At 40.3% G+C, this 17,590-nt stretch overlaps 1 protein-coding gene across 4 annotated transcripts in view; it reads right to left on the bottom strand.

The window, feature by feature from the left end:
• Positions 1–17,590, bottom strand: part of LOC105486951 (phosphatidylinositol-4-phosphate 3-kinase catalytic subunit type 2 alpha) — a 118,663-nt gene that overhangs the window by 86,766 nt on the left and 14,307 nt on the right. Inside the window, exon 2 of one of the 4 annotated variants that reach the window (XM_011750138.3) lies at positions 16,915–17,006. The exons of 2 other annotated variants lie outside the window; for them this stretch is intronic. The gene's annotated coding sequence lies outside the window, so the exon portion shown is untranslated. Of the gene's footprint in view, positions 1–7,804; positions 7,826–16,914; positions 17,007–17,590 lie in introns of those variants that run through there. One more of the 4 variants, XM_071075020.1, reaches the window with a different exon arrangement.

Here is a 17,590-nt window from a genome sequence, read left to right as displayed (position 1 = left end):
CTAAAATGGCAATAAAAGAACTTAACAGTTTGTCCAAAAGTAACCCTGTGCTTCAGCTATTTTTCTGGGGCTGCTGCATTGACATGCTCCATTTATTTTTTAAAATAAAACTTCATTTGATGACAAACATTTAGCAGGAAATAATTTCCTACATCCTAATTCAAAATGAAAACTTCAATGCTAATGTCCCCTTAATTCAAGCTGAGAAAGACAATATAACTAGTATTTGAATGAGGCCTGCAAATCATCTGCCAAAATTTTCTCAACATAAAGTAACCCAGTGAAGATCACAAGGCTGTAGCTACTTTAAAATTCTTCAAAAGTGGGTAATTAAACTATTGAGTTAAACATTTGGACACCATTTGCATATCCCAAAACAGAAGAATTAATTTAAAAGTTCTTGGCTTCTTCTGTGTTAGACAGTCATTTACAATTTAAATTTAAACCCCAGAAAACAGAAAAAAGCAAGTCGGTGCTGCTACCCATCTAAATGTTTTCCTGATCTTAAAATTTCAAGACAACTAAGAAAACTAAAAAAGAATTATTTGAGTTGAACAACACAGATATTTGTCCTCCCAAATGAATATAAAGCTTAAAGTAAAATAAATTATGGTATTTCCATGGAACTGAATTTTTTTTTTTTTTTTTGAGACAGAGTCTTGCTCTGTCGCCCAGGCTGGCGTGTGGTGGCGCGATCTCGGTTCACTGCAACTTCCACCTCCCAGATTCAAAGGATTCTCCTGCCTCAGCCTCCTGAGTAGCTAGGATTACAGGTGCCCACCACCATGCCAGCTAATTTATATATATATATGTATATATATATTTTTTAGTAGAGATGGGATTTCACCGTGTTGGCCAGGCTAGTCTCAAACCCCTGACCTCAGGTGATTCACCTGCCTCAGCCTCCCAAAGTGCTGAGATTACAGGCGTGAGCCACCGAGCCCAGCCAGAACTGAATATTATACCACCATTAAAAATAAAATCATGGGCTGGGCGAGGTGACTCTTAAACTTTGGGAGGCTGAGGTAGGAGGATTGCTTGAGCCCATGGGTACTAGACCAGCCTGGGCAACATAGTCAGACCCCTCTCTACAAATAAATAAATAGATAAATTTTAAAAATTTAAAAAAAAAAAAAAAAGATTATGGGCTGAGTATGGCAGCTCAGGCCTATGATCCCAGCACTTTGAGGCTTTGACAGGCCAAAGCAGGAGCATCACTTAAGGTCAAGAGTTCAAAACCAGCCTGGGCAACATAGCAAGACCCCTATCTCTACAAATAAAAGTTATTTGGATGTGTTGGAATATGCCTGTAGTCTCAGCTAGTCAGGAGACTGAGGTGGGAGGAACACTTGAGCCCAGGTGTTCAAGGTTACAGTGAGCTATGATTGTGTCACTGCACTCCAGTCCGGGGGACAGAATGAGACTCTGTCTCTAAAAAATAAAACAAAAACCAAACCAAAATAAAATAATTACGACTGCAGTAACCATGGAAAGTATTTGATAAAACTGTAGCAAATATCTGCATATCTCTATCTATGCAGAGAGATATATAGACACTATATGCCAAACACTGCTTTAAGCAATGCATTAACTAATTTAATCCTCACGAATTTTATAAAGTAGCTATTAGTATCCTTAGTATACAAATGAAGAAATTTAAGCATACAAGTTATGTAATCTGCTCAGTCTCACAGCAGCTAGCAAGTGATGAAATCAGGACTCAAATTCAGGCAGAACTAATTCTCCACAATGTACTTTAAAGTTATCTGAGTGTCTAAATTACTATAATCTATCCACTATAAATATCAACTTTCATCTTCAATCATAGCGTTATTTTAATAAATTTGTGTCTTTTAATTATATCATGAGGTAATTAATACTGTTATTTAGTTATAACACGTACCAGCCGGGCGTGGTGGCTCACGCCTGTAATCCCAGCACTTTGGGAGGCCGAGACTGGTGGATCACAAGGTCAGGAGATCGAGACCATCCTGGCTAACATGGTGAAACCCCATCTCTATTAAAAATACAAACAATTAGCCAGGCGTGGTGGCGGGGCGCCTGTAGTCCCAGCTACTTGGGAAGCTGAGGCAGGAGGATGGCGTGAACCCGGGAGGCGGAGCTTGCAGTGAGCCAAGATCGCGCCACTGCACTCCAGCCTAGGTGACAGAGCAAGACTCTGTCTCAAAAATAAAAATAAAAATAACATGTACCAATTTATCAGTTAACTTATCATCACCAGATGACTAGCAAATTTGTAATTTCACTGAGGGCAAGAACTTTTTTTCATCGTCTACTCTCAAACTTCTAATGCAGTTGAATGAATGCATCAATGACTAGAGAACATAAGACACCATTCCTTTTATCAAAGAGAAGCTCAAATTCTGAAATAGGAAAAAAAAGGCTAAAATGACTCATTTATTAATAATTCAAACTTTACTAAAAAATAACATGGTTGAGTTTAGAATAAACAGGTGGGGTGGGGGAGCAGATTATCTTAAAAACTAGGAGGGAGATGGTAATAGAAAACTAAAAGTAAAAGTTGTTCCATTTCTGTTAAAAGGAAAAACCCCAGTACATGACAAGATAATATTCTCCTAACTCTACTGATTCATGGAAGGAAAAAACGTCATCTGATGAAAGAAAGCAAGTATTCTGGTGTTAGGAACTATAAAAATCTGTCACAAAGACAAAAATAAAAGAATGTCCAGGTATTCGATGTGATTAGGTTAGAGTAACACTGTCCAAACAGAAAGAGGCTGAGAGCAATGGCTCATGCCTGTATTCCCAGCACTTTGGGAGGCCAAGGCAGATAGATCACCTGAGGACAGGAGTTTGAGACCAGTATGGCCAATATGGTGAAACCTTGTCTCTACTGAAAATACAAAAATTAGCTAGGCATCGTGGTGGGTGTCTGTAATCCCAGCTACTCCCAAGGCTGAGGCAGGAGAACTGCTTGAACCCTGGAGGTGCATGTTGCAGTGAGTCAAGATCACACCACTGCACTCCAGCCTGGGCAACAGAGTGAGACTCCATCTCAAAAAAAAAAAAAGAAGGCCGGGCGCGGTGGCTCACGCCTGTAATCCCAGCACTTTGGGAGGTCGAGGCGGGCGGATCACAAGGTCAGGAGATCGAGACCACGGTGAAACCCCGTCTGTACTAAAAATACAAAAAATTAGCCGGGCGCGGTTGTGGGCGCCTGTAGTCCCAGCTACTCGGGAGGCTGAGGCAGGAGAATGGCGTGAACCCGGGAGGCGGAGCTTGCAGTGAGCCTAGATCGCGCCACTGCACTCCAGCCTGGGCAACAGAGCGAGACTCCCTCTCAAAAAAAAAAAAAAAAAAGAAAAGAAAAAAATGAATGCCACATATAAAAGTTTCTACAGCTACATTAATTAAAAAAAAGATATTTAATCTAATATATGAAAAATATTGTCACTTTAACAGGTAATATAAAATATGAATGAAATATTTCATGGTTTTAAAAAACACGAATCCTTGAAATCTGGTGTATATTATGCATTAGCACATCTCAATTTGGACTAGTTACATTTCAAGTGCTCAGCAGCCAAAGGTATCTAGTGAACAGTGCAAGGTTAAGAGTTTATGAAGAGAGAAACAGGAACAAAAAAACATGGTGAACAAGTATGTTTGCTTTCTGGGTGGTAAGGAAAAATGTATCTTCTCAACAGTCATCTCTTTCCACATGCCAAAAAATATCTCAAATTCCTGTTATTCTGGGGGAGAACAAAATTTTCTTTTTATTTTTTTAAGTCCCACAGATAACTTACTGTCTTTATTTATTTATTTATTATTTACTTTTTTTTGAGACAGAGTCTTGCTCTGTTGCCCAGGCTGGAGTGCGGTGGCACAATCTCAGTTCACTGTAACCTCCGCTTCCCAGCCTCCAGAGTAGCTGGGATTACAGGCGCTAGCCATCACACCTGGTTGATTTTTGTATTTTTAGTAGAGATGGGGTTTCACCATGTTGGTCAGGCTGGTCTCAAACTCCTGACCTCAGGTGATCCGCCTGTCTCAGCCTCCCAAAATGTTGGGATTACAGGTGTGAGCCACTGCACCTGGCCTATTTATTTATTTTGAAGACAGAGTCTAGCTCTGTTGCACAGGCTGAAGGGCAGCGGCTCGATCATAGCTCACTGTAACCCAGAACTCCTGGGCTCAAGCAATCCTTTTGCCTTAACCTCTCGAGTAGCTGGGACTATAGGCATGTACCACTACATCCAACTCCTTTTTATATTTTTTGTAGAGACAGGGTCTCACCATGTTGTCCAGGCTGGTCTCAAACTCCTGGCTCAAAGCAATCCTCTCACCTAGGCCTCCCAAAGCGCTGGGATTACTGGTGTACACCATTGTACCTGGCCAACCTATAGCCTTTAAATGAGGTCTTATCCTTTATAATTTTTTAATTTTTAAAGTATATACTTCCTAATTACCTTAATATTCTAGATTTAGAAAACTGTTAACAATTTAGAGAGAAATGTGTTCACAATCAACCACAAAGGATAAGTTACAAAAAGATTAAATGTTTAAAAATAGAGACAAGGTCTCACTCTATCACTGATGCTGGAGGGCAGTGACATCATCATAACTCACTGTAATCTCAAATTCCTAGAGGTTCAAGGGATCCTCCTGCCTCAGCCTCCCGAGCAGCTGAGATTACCAGTATAACCAGGCCCGGCTAATGTTTTCATTGTTTATAGAGACAGGGTCTGGCTATATTGCCCAGGCTGATCTCGAACTCCTAGTCCTAAGTGATCTTCTCACCTCAGCCTCTCAAATCACTGGGATTACAGTGTGAGCCACTGTCCTGGCTCTAAATAAGTGTAAAGAAATTGAATCGTGAAAACAAAAGACAACATAGAATTCCGTTGTAACCTCAGCATAAAGGCCTCCTAATATGACTCAAAATCTAGAAGCCACATGTGAAAGATTCAAGCACACAAACATCTTTTAAAATAACTTTTGTTTGGCAAAAAAGCACCAGTGAATGTATTCATTTCCTCAGTAAATATTTATTGGGTGTATACTATGCATCAGGCACTGCTATAGGCAATGAAAACCAAAAATAAAAATAACTAAACCAAGCCTGGGCAACATGGTGAATCCATATCTCTATGGAAAAAAAAAAAATATATATATATAAATCAGCAGGGCGTGGTGGCACATGTTACTCTGGAGGCTGAGATGGGAAGACTGCTTGAGCCCAGGGGGTCGAGGCTGCAGTGAGCTATGATCGTGCCACTGTATTCCACCCTGGGCCACATAGCCAGACTCTCTGTCAGAAATAAATACATAAAAACAACAGAACCATAAAAAATGTCAATGAAAAGCAATAAACCAAGAAAAAATTTTTGCTATTCGTATCACAAAGAGCTAATCTTTCTAATACATTAAAAACAACTACTAGAAAAAAAAAAAGGCTAGGTGCGGTGGCTCACACCTGTAATCCCAGCATTTGGTGTATATATATATATACACACACACACACGATTTGATTCATACAAAGTTCAAAAACATGAAAAACTATTTTATTTAAGAATGCTTACATTATGGCAAAACTGTGAAGGAAATGATTATCACAGGTGGTGGTGCACGCCTGTATCCCAGCACCTTGGGAGGCCAAGGCAGGCGGATCACCTGAGGTCAGGAGTTCGAGACCAGCCTGACCAACATGGAGAAACCCCATCTCTACTAAAAATACAAAAAACTAGCCAGGTGTGGTGGCGGATGCTTGTAATCCCGGCTACTCGGGAGGCTGAGAAGGAGAATCGCTTTAACCTGGGAAACAGAGGTTGCAGTTAGCCAAGACCATGCCATTGTACTCCAGGCTGGGCAATAAGAGTGAAACTGTCTCAAAAAAAAAAAAAGTTAGAATAGTAGTTACTGATAGAGAAAGTTATAATCAGAAAAAAATATAGTGGGGACTTCGGGTACTAGCAATATTCTGCTTCCTAACCTAGTGACTGGTTACACAAGTGTTTATAATTATTTGTTAAGTAATCATATATGATTTATGCACTTTTCTGTGCATTACTTAACCATAAAGAATAATCTACTCTTGGCTGGGTGCAGTGACTCACAAAACACATTGGGAGGCTGAGACAAGAGGAGCCCAGGAGTTTGAGACCAGCCTGGGCAACATGGCAAAACCCCATCTCTACAAAAAATTTTAAAATTAGCTGGGCATAGTGGTGCACGCCTGTAGTCCCAGCTACTCTGGAGGCTGAGAGGTAGGAGGATCACTCGAGCCCAGAAAGGTGAGGCTGCAGTGAGTCAAGATCATTCACTGTACTTCAGCCTGGATAACAGAACAAGACCCTGCCTCAAAGAAAAAAAAAAAAAAAAAGTTCAACTTGGAAAGTTTATTTTTTTAGTGATAACATTAAAAAATACAAATAAAAGCTATACTGTCTCCCTTTGATCTGCCAATCTAGAGGCTAAATTAAGGAGACTGCCCTTACTCATTAAGAGATATGGGGAAAGGATAAGACTATAACAAACTTTATAAAATAGAGTTTCTCAAATGTTCATCATCTGTGAATTAATGAGCACTGCACATAACATGATCAATTTATGTAAAACATTCAGCGCATTTTTATTTATTTATTATTTATTTTTGAGACAGGTTCTCACTCTGTCACCAGGCTAAAGTGAAGTGGCATGATCACAGTTCACTGCAGCCTCGACCTCCCAGGCTCAGGTAATCCTCCCACCTCAGTCTCCAGAGTAGCTGGAACTACAGGCATGCACCACTATGCCCAGCTAAGTTTTGTAATTTTTGTAGAGATGAGGTTTTGCCATGCATGTTGCCTAGGCTGGTCTCAAACTCCTAAGTTCAAGCAATCCTCCTGCCTTGGCCTCCCAAAGTGCTGGGATTACAGACATGAGTCACCAAGCTTGGCCTCAATGTATTTTAAAACACAAGTAAAACATTAAAAAATGAATGCAGAAGTTCCCCCTTATCCATAGTTTCCCTTTTCAAGGTTTCAGTCACCCACAGTCAAAAGTGGTCCAAAAATATTAAATAGAAAATTCCAGATATCAACAATTCATAAGTCTTAAATAACTTTTATGAAAGTATACTGTTACAATTATTCTATTATTACTTATGGTTATTCTCTTACTGTGCCTAACTTAAATTAAACTTTGTTGGTCAGGCACGGTGGCTCACACCTGTAATCCCAGAACTTTGGGAGGCCAAGGTGGGTGGATCACCTGAGGTCAGCAGTTCGAGACCAGCCTGGCCAACATGGTGAAACCCCGTCTCTACTAAAAATACAAAAATGAGTTAGGCGTGGTGTGGTGGCACACGTCTGTGATCCCAGCTTCTTGGGAGGCTGAGGCAGGAGAATCCCTTGAACCTGGGAGACAGAGGTTGCAGTGATCATGCCACTGCACTCCAGCCTGGGCAACAGAAAGAGACTCTGTCTCAAAAAAACAAAAAAACAAAAAAAACCCCACTTTATCGTAAGTATGTACATACAGGAAAAAACAGTATAGTCATGTACCACATGACACTCCAGTCAACAGCAGACCATATATATGACAGTGGGCCCTCAGGATTATAATGGGCCAGGTGTGGTGGCTCACACCTATAGTCTCAGCACCCTCCCTTTGGAAGGTCGAGGATGGGGAATACTTAAACCCAGGAGTTTGAGACCAGCCTGAGTAACATAGTGAGAATCCTCCTAAAAAGAAAAAAAAAATTAGCCAGGCATGGTGGCACATGCCTGCAGTTCTAGCCACTCAATTTCAGCTCTTTGGGAGGCTGAAGTAGGAGACTCACTTGAAACCAGGAGTTTGAAGTTACAGTGAGTTATGATCATGCCACTGTACCTCTTGCCTGAGCAGAGTAAGATCCTGTCTCTAAAAAAAAAAAAAAGATTATAATGTTATAACAGAGATGAAAAACTCCTAGTAATGTTTCCTATATTTTTCATTGTTACTTTATAGTACACTCCTTCTATTTAAAAAAAAAGGAAAAAAAAGTTAACTGTAAAACAGCCTCAAGTAGGTCCTTTTGGAGGTATTTCAGAAGATGGCATTGTTATCCTAGGAGATGACAGCTCCGTGCATGTTATTGCCCCTGAGGACTTCCAGTGAAACAAGACGTAGAGATGGAAAACAGCTACATTGATTATCCTGACCTTGTGTAGGCCTAGGCTACCACGTGTGTTTGTGTCTTAGTTTTTAACAAAAAAGTTTACAAAGTAAAAAATAATTAAAAATTTAAAAAATAGAAAATAGCCACTTGTAGAATAAGGATATAAAGTATTTTTGTATAGCTGTACTATGTTCTTATATTACAAAAGGGTCAAAAGTTAAAAAAATAAAAATAAAAAGTGTATAAAGTAAAAAGGTTACAGTAAGCTAAGGTTAATTTATTGCTAAAGAAAGAAAAATAGCTGGGGATGGTGGTTCATGCTTATAATCCCAGCAGTTTGGGTGGCCAAGAGGAGAGGATCCTTAAAGCCCAGGAGTTTGAGACCAGCCTGGGCAATGTAGCAAGAACACCTTCCTCAACTACAAAAAATTTAAAAAATAATTAGCCGAGTGTGGTAGCACACACCTACATTCCTAGCTACTCAGGAGGCTGAGGTAGGAGGATCATTTGAGCCTAGGAATTCCAGGCTACAATAATTCCAGGCTGTGATCACACCATTGCACTAGCCTGTTCAACAGAGTGAGACTGTCTAAAAAAGATTTTTTTTTAATTAAAAAGAAAAATATATTTTTGCAAATATAGGATAGTATATGTACAGTGTTTATAAAATCTACAGTAGTATAATGTCCTAGGCCTTTGCATTCACTCACTATTCACTCATTGACTCACCCAGAGCAACTGCCAGTCCTGTAAGCTTCACTCATAGTTAAGTGCCCTACACAGGTACATTTTAAAATCTTTTATACCATATTTTTACTGTGCCTTTTCTATGTTTAGATATGCAAATACTTACCAATTGTTACAACTGCCTACAGTATTTAGTAACATGCTATAGTATGTACAGCATTTAATATACGTACAGCAATATGCCATAAGGTTTGTAGCCTAAGAGCAAAAGGCTATACTACATACCCTAGGTGTATAGATTACACCATCAAGATTTGTTTAAGTACTTGCTATGATATTCACACAATGACAAAATTGCTTACTGATGCATTTCTTAGAACATATCCTTGTCGTTAAGCAACATATGACTGTATATATAGGGTTTGGTACTATCCGAAGTTTTAGGCATCCACTGGTGATCTTGGAACATATCCTACCAAAGATAAGGTGGGAAAACTACTGTAGTAAGATAATATCTTACTGTAGTAAGATATTACAATCAGTGAGAGAAACGATTATACACTTTCATCATTTTATGCATATCTAGTAAATTTGCTTATTTCTATTATATTAGAAAATTCTAATTCAATTATAGCTTATCAGGAAGGCAACAATGTTTAGTGGTCACTATATCAGATACTTAACAGAAACTTACAGGCTCTATCTTCAAAATATTTCTGAACATAAACATTCCTTCATTATGTTCTCAATATCATCCTAGACCAATTAATCATCACCTCTTGTTCTTTCCTGGATTATTGAAATAGCCTTCCCCAAACTGTTTCCCTGCTATATTTATAACCCCTCCATTCCTCACCTTCAGACTATCCTCAACACAGTAGCTGGAGTGATCTTGAAAAACCTAGAACCTGTCACTCCTCTGCACAGAATTTTCAACAGCTCCTAACTCATTCAGAGAAAAGGTACAATCTTTACAATGGCCCACCAGGCACACTAATATTTGGCCTCTCATTATCTCTCTCCTGTAACTCTGCACTGCTTCCGTCACACTGGCCCCCTTGTTCCTCAAACACCTTATGCTCCCAACTCACGGCCTTTGCTCTTCTGTTACCTCTGACTAGGCTGTTCTTCCCCTGAATCGCTGAATGGCTTAATCCCTTGCTTTCTTCAAGTCTTCATTGAGAAGGTGACACTTGTGTAAAGTCCTCCCTGATAACCGAGTTAAAACTACAATTTTCTCCAACTCCACTGCCTATCACCTTACCTTAATTTTCTCCTCAGCATTTACTACCATCTAGTATACTATATATTTACTTATTTATTTTGTTTATTGTCTGCATTTCCCCCTCTAGGCTATAAATTTCATGAAGCTGGGATTTATTTGTCTGGTTTACTGCTATAGTCCCAGCACTCTAGTCCTGGAATAACAAAGCTTTCATTCAAGTATTTGTTAAACAAATAGGTGAAATTAAATCTAATATGGAACAAAAATATCACATTCAAAATGAGTATTTTAACCTAAGAGATACAATAAAGAGATACAATAGATTTTTAACCCACTCTTGTTGCATTCATTTTTAAAGTATTTAGAAGCCATCTTAAATGTGCCAAATAATATGCCATCAATTTCTTCCTCTAAGAGAAGAAAATCCATATGTATATCTCAGAATTGTTCTTCAGAGCCACAAGGCCCTTTTTAGTCAGACCAAAACACATTCCTATTTTGAAGTACTTGTGAGAAATAGAGTCATGTCTGCTTGGAGATAGAAATACCGACCTTGGCCGGGCACAGTGGCTGACGCCTATAATCCCAGCACTTTGGGAGGCCAAGGCGAGTGGTCAGGAGTTGAAGCCCAGGAGTTCAAGATCAGCCTGGACAACATACTGAAACCCCATCTCTATAAAAAATACAAAAATTAGCTGGGTGTGGTGGTGCGGGCCTGTAGTTCCAGCTACTCAGGAGGCTGAGGTGGGAAGATTGCTTGAGCCAGATCAAGGCTCCCTAGTGCTACTGCACTCCAGCATGGGTGATAGAGCAGATCCTGTCTCAAAAAAAAAAAAAGAAATACTGGCTTTGGGCTCAACAGAGCAATTTGGCTAGAGATAAATATTTAAGCGTTATCTATGTGTACAGCTGAAGACCTGAAGTCATGGAAGTAGTTGAAGATTGCCCTGGGAGAATGTGTAGAGTGAAGATAAAAAAAGAAACAAGAAAAAAATCATGAGCGCCATTAGCACATGAAGACCGGTATCAAATAAATACAAGGAACAGAGTATCCTAAGGAGGAAATGGTTAATATTGTCAGAAACTACAGAAAGATGACATAGGATAAGGACTGGAAAAAAACACTAGGTCTAAGAACTCAGTGATGTTTACAATAATAGCTTTATTGAGATATAACTCTTAATATAAAATTTACACTTTTAAAGTATACTATTCAGTTGTTTTTAGTATATTCAGAGGTGTGTTATCATCACTACCACCAGGTTTCAGAATACATTCATCACCCCATAAAGAAACTCTGCACCCATTAGCAGAGTTTCTAATTGGCAGGGTTTCACATTTCCCCTAATATTAGTGATTTTAAAAGAAGACAGTTTTGGAGAAGTATGAAAAACTAAAAGTAAGGAATTATAAGTAACAAGAGTATATTATTCTTTCAGAGGGAACTAGGAGAGAGAGGTAGATAGGAGGAGGTGGTATCAGAATGGCTGTTTAAAATGGGGAAGGCCACAGACCGAAGGGAAGGATTCAGGGAAAAAGACTGAGACGCACAGAGACAGAAGATGCATACTCGCTCACAAACTGGATATAGTTGAATAGGATACTATCAGAAACACAGATAGAAAGGTTTTACTTGGAAAGGAAGAGACGCCTTAGGGGACTACGGTGATAAAAGTAAGAAACTACTAAGTCAATAACTAAAAATGAGGGACAGCTGGGAGCCAATGGTAGGAAGCAGATTTACTTTTTGCTAAATTTCAGTAGTTTTAAATTTTTCATCATTTGCATGTTTTACTACCTCAAAATAAAGATGATAAATACAGGGATTTTGGGCCGGGCATGGTGGCTCACGCCTGTAATCCCAGCACTTTGGGAGGCCAAGGTGGATGGATCACTTGAGATCAGAAGTTCGAGACCAGCCTGGCCAACATGGTGAAACCCCAACTCTACTAAAAATACAAAAATTAGCCGAGCGTGGTGGTGCATGCCTATAATCTCAGCTACTCAGGAGTCTGAGGCAGGAGAATCACTTGAGCCCAGGAGGCGGAGATTGCAGTGAGCCGAGATCATGCACCACTACACTCCAGCCTGGGCGACAGAGTGAGACCCTGTCTCAAAAAAAAAAGAAAAAGAAATGTCACAGAACAGAGAACACACAAACACCTAATGAATTAAATTTCAGAAAGTGATTGCCCTTTAATAGGAGAGAGAGGCCCAATACTACTCTCTTCCCTGGTGCAGCAGCAGCAGGAGAAAATGTACTATAGACAGGGATAAGAAGAAACAAACCAGACTTTTAAGAAATTTTTAATGCCAAATGTAGGCTAGCATGACAGATTAAAATTCCAAGGCATGGTGGAGGTAAAGCTGAGTAGTCTAATGTGCTGGAATAAGAATTACAAGGAGGCCCAGACACAGAACCCATCTGTACCCATCTACCAACTCTCCTACAGATCTTCACTAAATACACAGGTAGTGCATTGAAAGCTGAAGACAGGTCAGAAGAACTGAAAGAGATCCCATTTGAAGTATACAGGCCTCCCTGAAGTACAAGGCAGTCATCTTCCAAAGGAGGCTGGCAAGTGAGCAGACAGAAATCCATCTGAGGTAATCTAAGCTTTCGGCTACCAAAGGCTGTGGAGGCAAGAACTGAGAAAAAGCCCTCCAAGGCATTCCAAGCCTTCACAGAATGTAAAACAGCTGCCCTCCTGAGGCAAGGGTAAGAGCAGCAAGGCAGAGATCTCCTGAGACACAAAAAGGCAAGAGGCACAATTAAAGAACAAAGAGAACCTCCCAGCGACCTAAAAAGCTGGCAGCTCAGCTGGCAAAACAGATCTCTGAAATCATATCAGTGCTTAGATCCCAAATCCTGCTGAGGAGAAAGTCATAATTCTGCCCCAAAGTATTTAGACCCAGTGGTAAACTGAATCAAACTACAGCTGCAACAAAGCACAGACTCATCTTACTCATCTTATAAATTAGACTTAATTTAGTGGCCAGACAGAATAAATGGCATTTTGGAGGTAAATATTAAGTAAAAAATAAGTAAACTTCAGGTTCTCCTTTGTTTTATAGAAGTTGTCTGGTATACAGGCCAGGTACGGCGGCTCACACCTGTAATCCTAGCACTATGGGAGGCCTAGGTAGGTGGATTACCTGAGGTCAGGAGTTCAAGACCAGCATGGCCAAGATGGTGAAACCCCATCTGTACTAAAAATACAAAAATACAAAAATTAGCCGGGCGTGGTAGCACAGGCCTGTACTCCCAGAAACTCAGGAGACTGAGGCTGGAGAATTGCTTGAACTCGGGAGGCAGAGATTGCGGTTGTTTTTAGTATATTCAGTTGTTTTTAGTGTATTTTTAGTATATTGAGAGGTATGTGACCATCACCTACTACCAAGTTTCAGAATACTTTTCATCACCCCATAAAGAAACCCTGCACTCATTAGCAGTCATGTTTCCCCTCCCTAATATTAGTGATTTTAAAAGAAGACACTTTTGGAGAAGTATGAAAAACTAAAAAGTGAGCCGAAATTGAGTCACTGCACTCCAGCCTGGGTCACAGAGTAAGGTTGTGTCTCAAAAAAAAACAAAAAAACCCAAAAAAACCGAAGTTGTCTGGTATAAAATAAAAGATTATGCGATATACAAAGAAGCAAGAAAATGTGACCAATGGTAAATAAAAGTAAAGGAAATAGTCAAAATAAGCAAACTCAAAGATGCCCCAAATGTTGGAATTATTATTAAATAGTAACTTTAGGATAGGCGCGGTAGCTCATGCCTGTAATCCAGCACTTTGGGAGGCCAAGGCAGGTGGATCGTTTGAGGTCAGGGGTTCAAGATCAGCCTGGCCAACATGGTGAAACCCCGTCTCTACTAAAAATACAAAAATTAGCTGGGCATAGTGACGCGTGCCTGTAATCCCAGCTACTCAGGAGGCTGAGGCAGGAGAATCGCTTGAACCTGGGAGGCAGAGGTTGCGGTGACCCAAGATCATGCCACTTCCCTCCAGCTTGGGCAACAGAACGAGACTTTATCTCAAAAAAAAAATAGTAACTTTAAAATAATTATGATAGATTGGGTGCGGTGGCTCACACCTGTAATCCCAGAACTTTGGGAGGCCAAGGCAAGTGGATCATCTCAGGTAAGGAGTTTGAGACCAGTCTGGCCAACATGGTGAAACACCATACAAAAATTAGCCAGGCGTGGTAGTGCGCACCTGTAATCCCAGCTACTCAGGAGGCTGAGGCAGTAGAATCACTTGAACCCAGGAGGCAGAGGTTGCAGTGAGCTGAGATCGCGCCACTGCACTCCATCCAGCCTGGATGACAGAGCGAGACTCCGTCTCAAAAAAAAAAAAAATTATGATAAAAATATTAAATGATCTAGTAGAAAAGACAGACAATATGTATGAAGTGATGAGACATTTCAGCAGAGTAATAGGAACTATAGAGAAGAAATACTGGAAAGGAAAAATATATTTGAAATCAATAATTAATTAGATGGACTTAGCAGAAGGATTGACAAACCTGAGGACAGATCAACAGAAAATATCCAAACTGAAACAGAGAAAAAGAGGGGAAGGGGATACAACAGCATGTCTAAGTTCTGTGGGACAATTTCAAATGGTCTAATATAATGTGTAATTGGAGTCCAAGAAGGAGAGGAGAGAGAATGAAATAGAATAAATATTTTAAAAGGAAATGGCCAGAACTCTCCACAAGTGAAGAAAGACATCAACCAAACAAAACCAAGAAGTTCAGTGAAGCCCAAGCAGGATAAAAATATAGTAGAGGATTCACCTAATGAGGTTATAATGTAGTTTAAGTGACTACTTGAAAGAAATTATGTCGGTTCTTATTAATACATGGAGTTAGGATCAAATCCATTTATTATCTACAGAGTCTGTTCCTAAAGAAACCATGGAGGTAAGTTTTAATTTTACATCCTACCTATTGAAGAATTTAGCCTTGCCCAAAGACAGGTGCCCTCTGCTCCTGAGAGGTAATCTATGTCATACTAAATAGAGGTGTCTTTCTGGGCAGGGTTGGCCAACCAGAAAGGCCAACCATGTGATTTAGGATGGGACTTTGGGTCACCCAGTATCAGTCTGAATCCAACCTGGAGACTGAGTTCAACTATGTGGGCAACCCATCAATCAAATATACCTATTTAATGAAGTCCTAATTTGAAAATCTGGACACTGAGGCACAAGTGAGCTTCCCCGGATGGCAATAGTCCATGCATACTGTCACATACTGATACTGAGAGTAACACCTCCTGACTTAATGGGGAGCAAACACCAGATGCTCCAACATTTGAAACCCTCTTGAACTTGGTTCTATGGGCTCCGTGCCTTGATTTTAATCGGTACCCTTTCCCTGAAATAAACTGTAACCATGAACATAATAGCTCTTAGCAGTGAGTTCTCCTAGCATCTTTTTAGCAAGTTATCAAAACTTTGGGAACCTCCCCAGCTCCCAAAGACTTGCAGTTGGTGTCAGAAATGAAAGTGGTCTTCTGGAAGACTGTGTCCTCAAACTTTAGAGTTTAGCTAACTCGGAGAGGATCTTCATAAAACTTTTAGGTTCGTTCAATGATGAAAGCTAGCTAAAAGTTCAGGCTTGGCCAAGAGTGGTGGCTCATGCCTGTACTCTGAACACTTTGGGACGTCGAGACGGGCAGATTGCTTTAGTCCAGGAGTTTGAGAGTAGCCTAGGCAACATAAGGAAACCCTGCTTCTACCAAAAAAAAAAAAAAAGAATAGAAAAATTAGCCAGCGTGGTGGTGCATGACTGTAGTCCCAGCTAGTCAGGAGGATGAGGTGGGAGGAAGCTTCAGCCTAGGAGGCAGAGGTTGCAGTGAGCGGAGTTCGCACCACTGCACTCCAGCCAGGGTAACAGAGTGAGACCCCTGTTTCAATAAATAAATTAATTAATTAATAATTCAGGTGTAATAGAAATGTATGGATCCTCCTATTATTTGTTTAACCATATGTTTAAAGATGGCACTCCTGCTCTTTGGGGAATATTGCTGATATAGTAAAGTTATATTCTCCAAGCTAAATTCAACATTGTGGGTCAATCTAAATCAGAACAGGAGACTTAATTTAACAAGTTGAATAAGCTACGTTACTATACTGTACATCTCCATTTCATATTTTATATAACTCTTTTAATGTATAAAAAAATAATTGCTTCTGGTCCAACAACTACAAATAATCCCCACAAAAGAACTGTTTTGTTTTGTATTTTTGAGACAATCTTGCTCTGTCACCCAGGCTGGAGTGCAGTAGTGCGATCTCAGCTCACTACAACCTCCGTCTCCCAGGTTCAAGTGATTCTCATGCCTTAGCTTCCTGAGTAGCTGGGATTACAGGTGTGTGCTACCACAACCAGCTAAATGTTTTATTTTTGGTAGAGATGGGGTTTCACTATGTTCGCCAGGATAGTCTCAAACTCCTGATCTCAAGTGATCGGCCTGCCTCAGCCTCCCAGAGTGCTGGGATTACAGACGTGAGCAACCATGCCTGGCCACAAAACAACTGTTATTGAAACCTCATCACTAGTCAACCTTTTATAGCAAATACATTATTTGACTTTAAACATTCAGCCAATTATTACGTGGTAACTATGAAAACAACTATGGTTTTAATGTCCCCTCCAAAACTCATGTTGAAATTTAATTGCCATTGTCATAACATTAAGAGGTGGGACCTTTAAGAGATGTTTAGGCCAGGAGGGAATAGTCCTCATGACCATGATTGTGGGAGTGCACTCACACAATGTCATAATTGTGGGATTAATGCCATAACTATAGGAATGGGCACCTGACTAAAGATGAGTTCAGTCAGATTTCCTCTCTATCATATATGCTCACCTGCACTATGTTATGACACAGCAAGAACGTCCTCACCAGATGCCAAGCAGATGTTGGTACTACCATGCCCTCGGACTTCCCAGCTTCCAGAACTGTAAGCCAAATAAATGTATTTTCTTTATAAAGTATCGATCTGTGGTATTCTGTTATAGCAGCAGAAAACAAACTAAGACATTCTTCCAATAAAAACTAATCCTGAAATAAGAGATTTTTACGCTGTAGTTAGAAACTGAAATTCCCTGAAGAATATTTCCTTAGAAATCAGCTTTGTTATCCCACTAAGTTTTATATTTGAAAAAGTATCAACAGAAATTCAACTTAAAAATTGCTGAACAGCCGGGCGCGGTGGCTCAAGCCTGTAATCCCAGCACTTTGGGAGGCCGAGATGGGTGGATCACGAGGTCAGGAGATCGAGACCATCCTGGCTAACACGGTGAAACCCCATCTCTACTAAAAAATACAAAAAAAAACTAGCCGGGCGAGGTGGTGGGCGCCTGTAGTCCCAGCTACTCAGGAGGCTGAGGCAGGAGAATGGCGTGAACCCAGGAGGCGGAGCTTGCAGTGAGCCGAGATCCGGCCACTGCACTCCAGCCTGGGCGACAGAGCGAGACTCCGTCTCAAAAAAAAAAAAAAAAATTGCTGAACATAGCTTCCAGTTCTAGGTGCTTCAGGAGCC

This window comes from Macaca nemestrina, chromosome 12 (genome assembly GCF_043159975.1).
Source record: "Macaca nemestrina isolate mMacNem1 chromosome 12, mMacNem.hap1, whole genome shotgun sequence".
In the NCBI taxonomy this organism is placed as follows: domain Eukaryota; kingdom Metazoa; phylum Chordata; class Mammalia; order Primates; family Cercopithecidae; genus Macaca; species Macaca nemestrina.
This window is presented reverse-complemented; position numbering and strand designations above follow the sequence as displayed.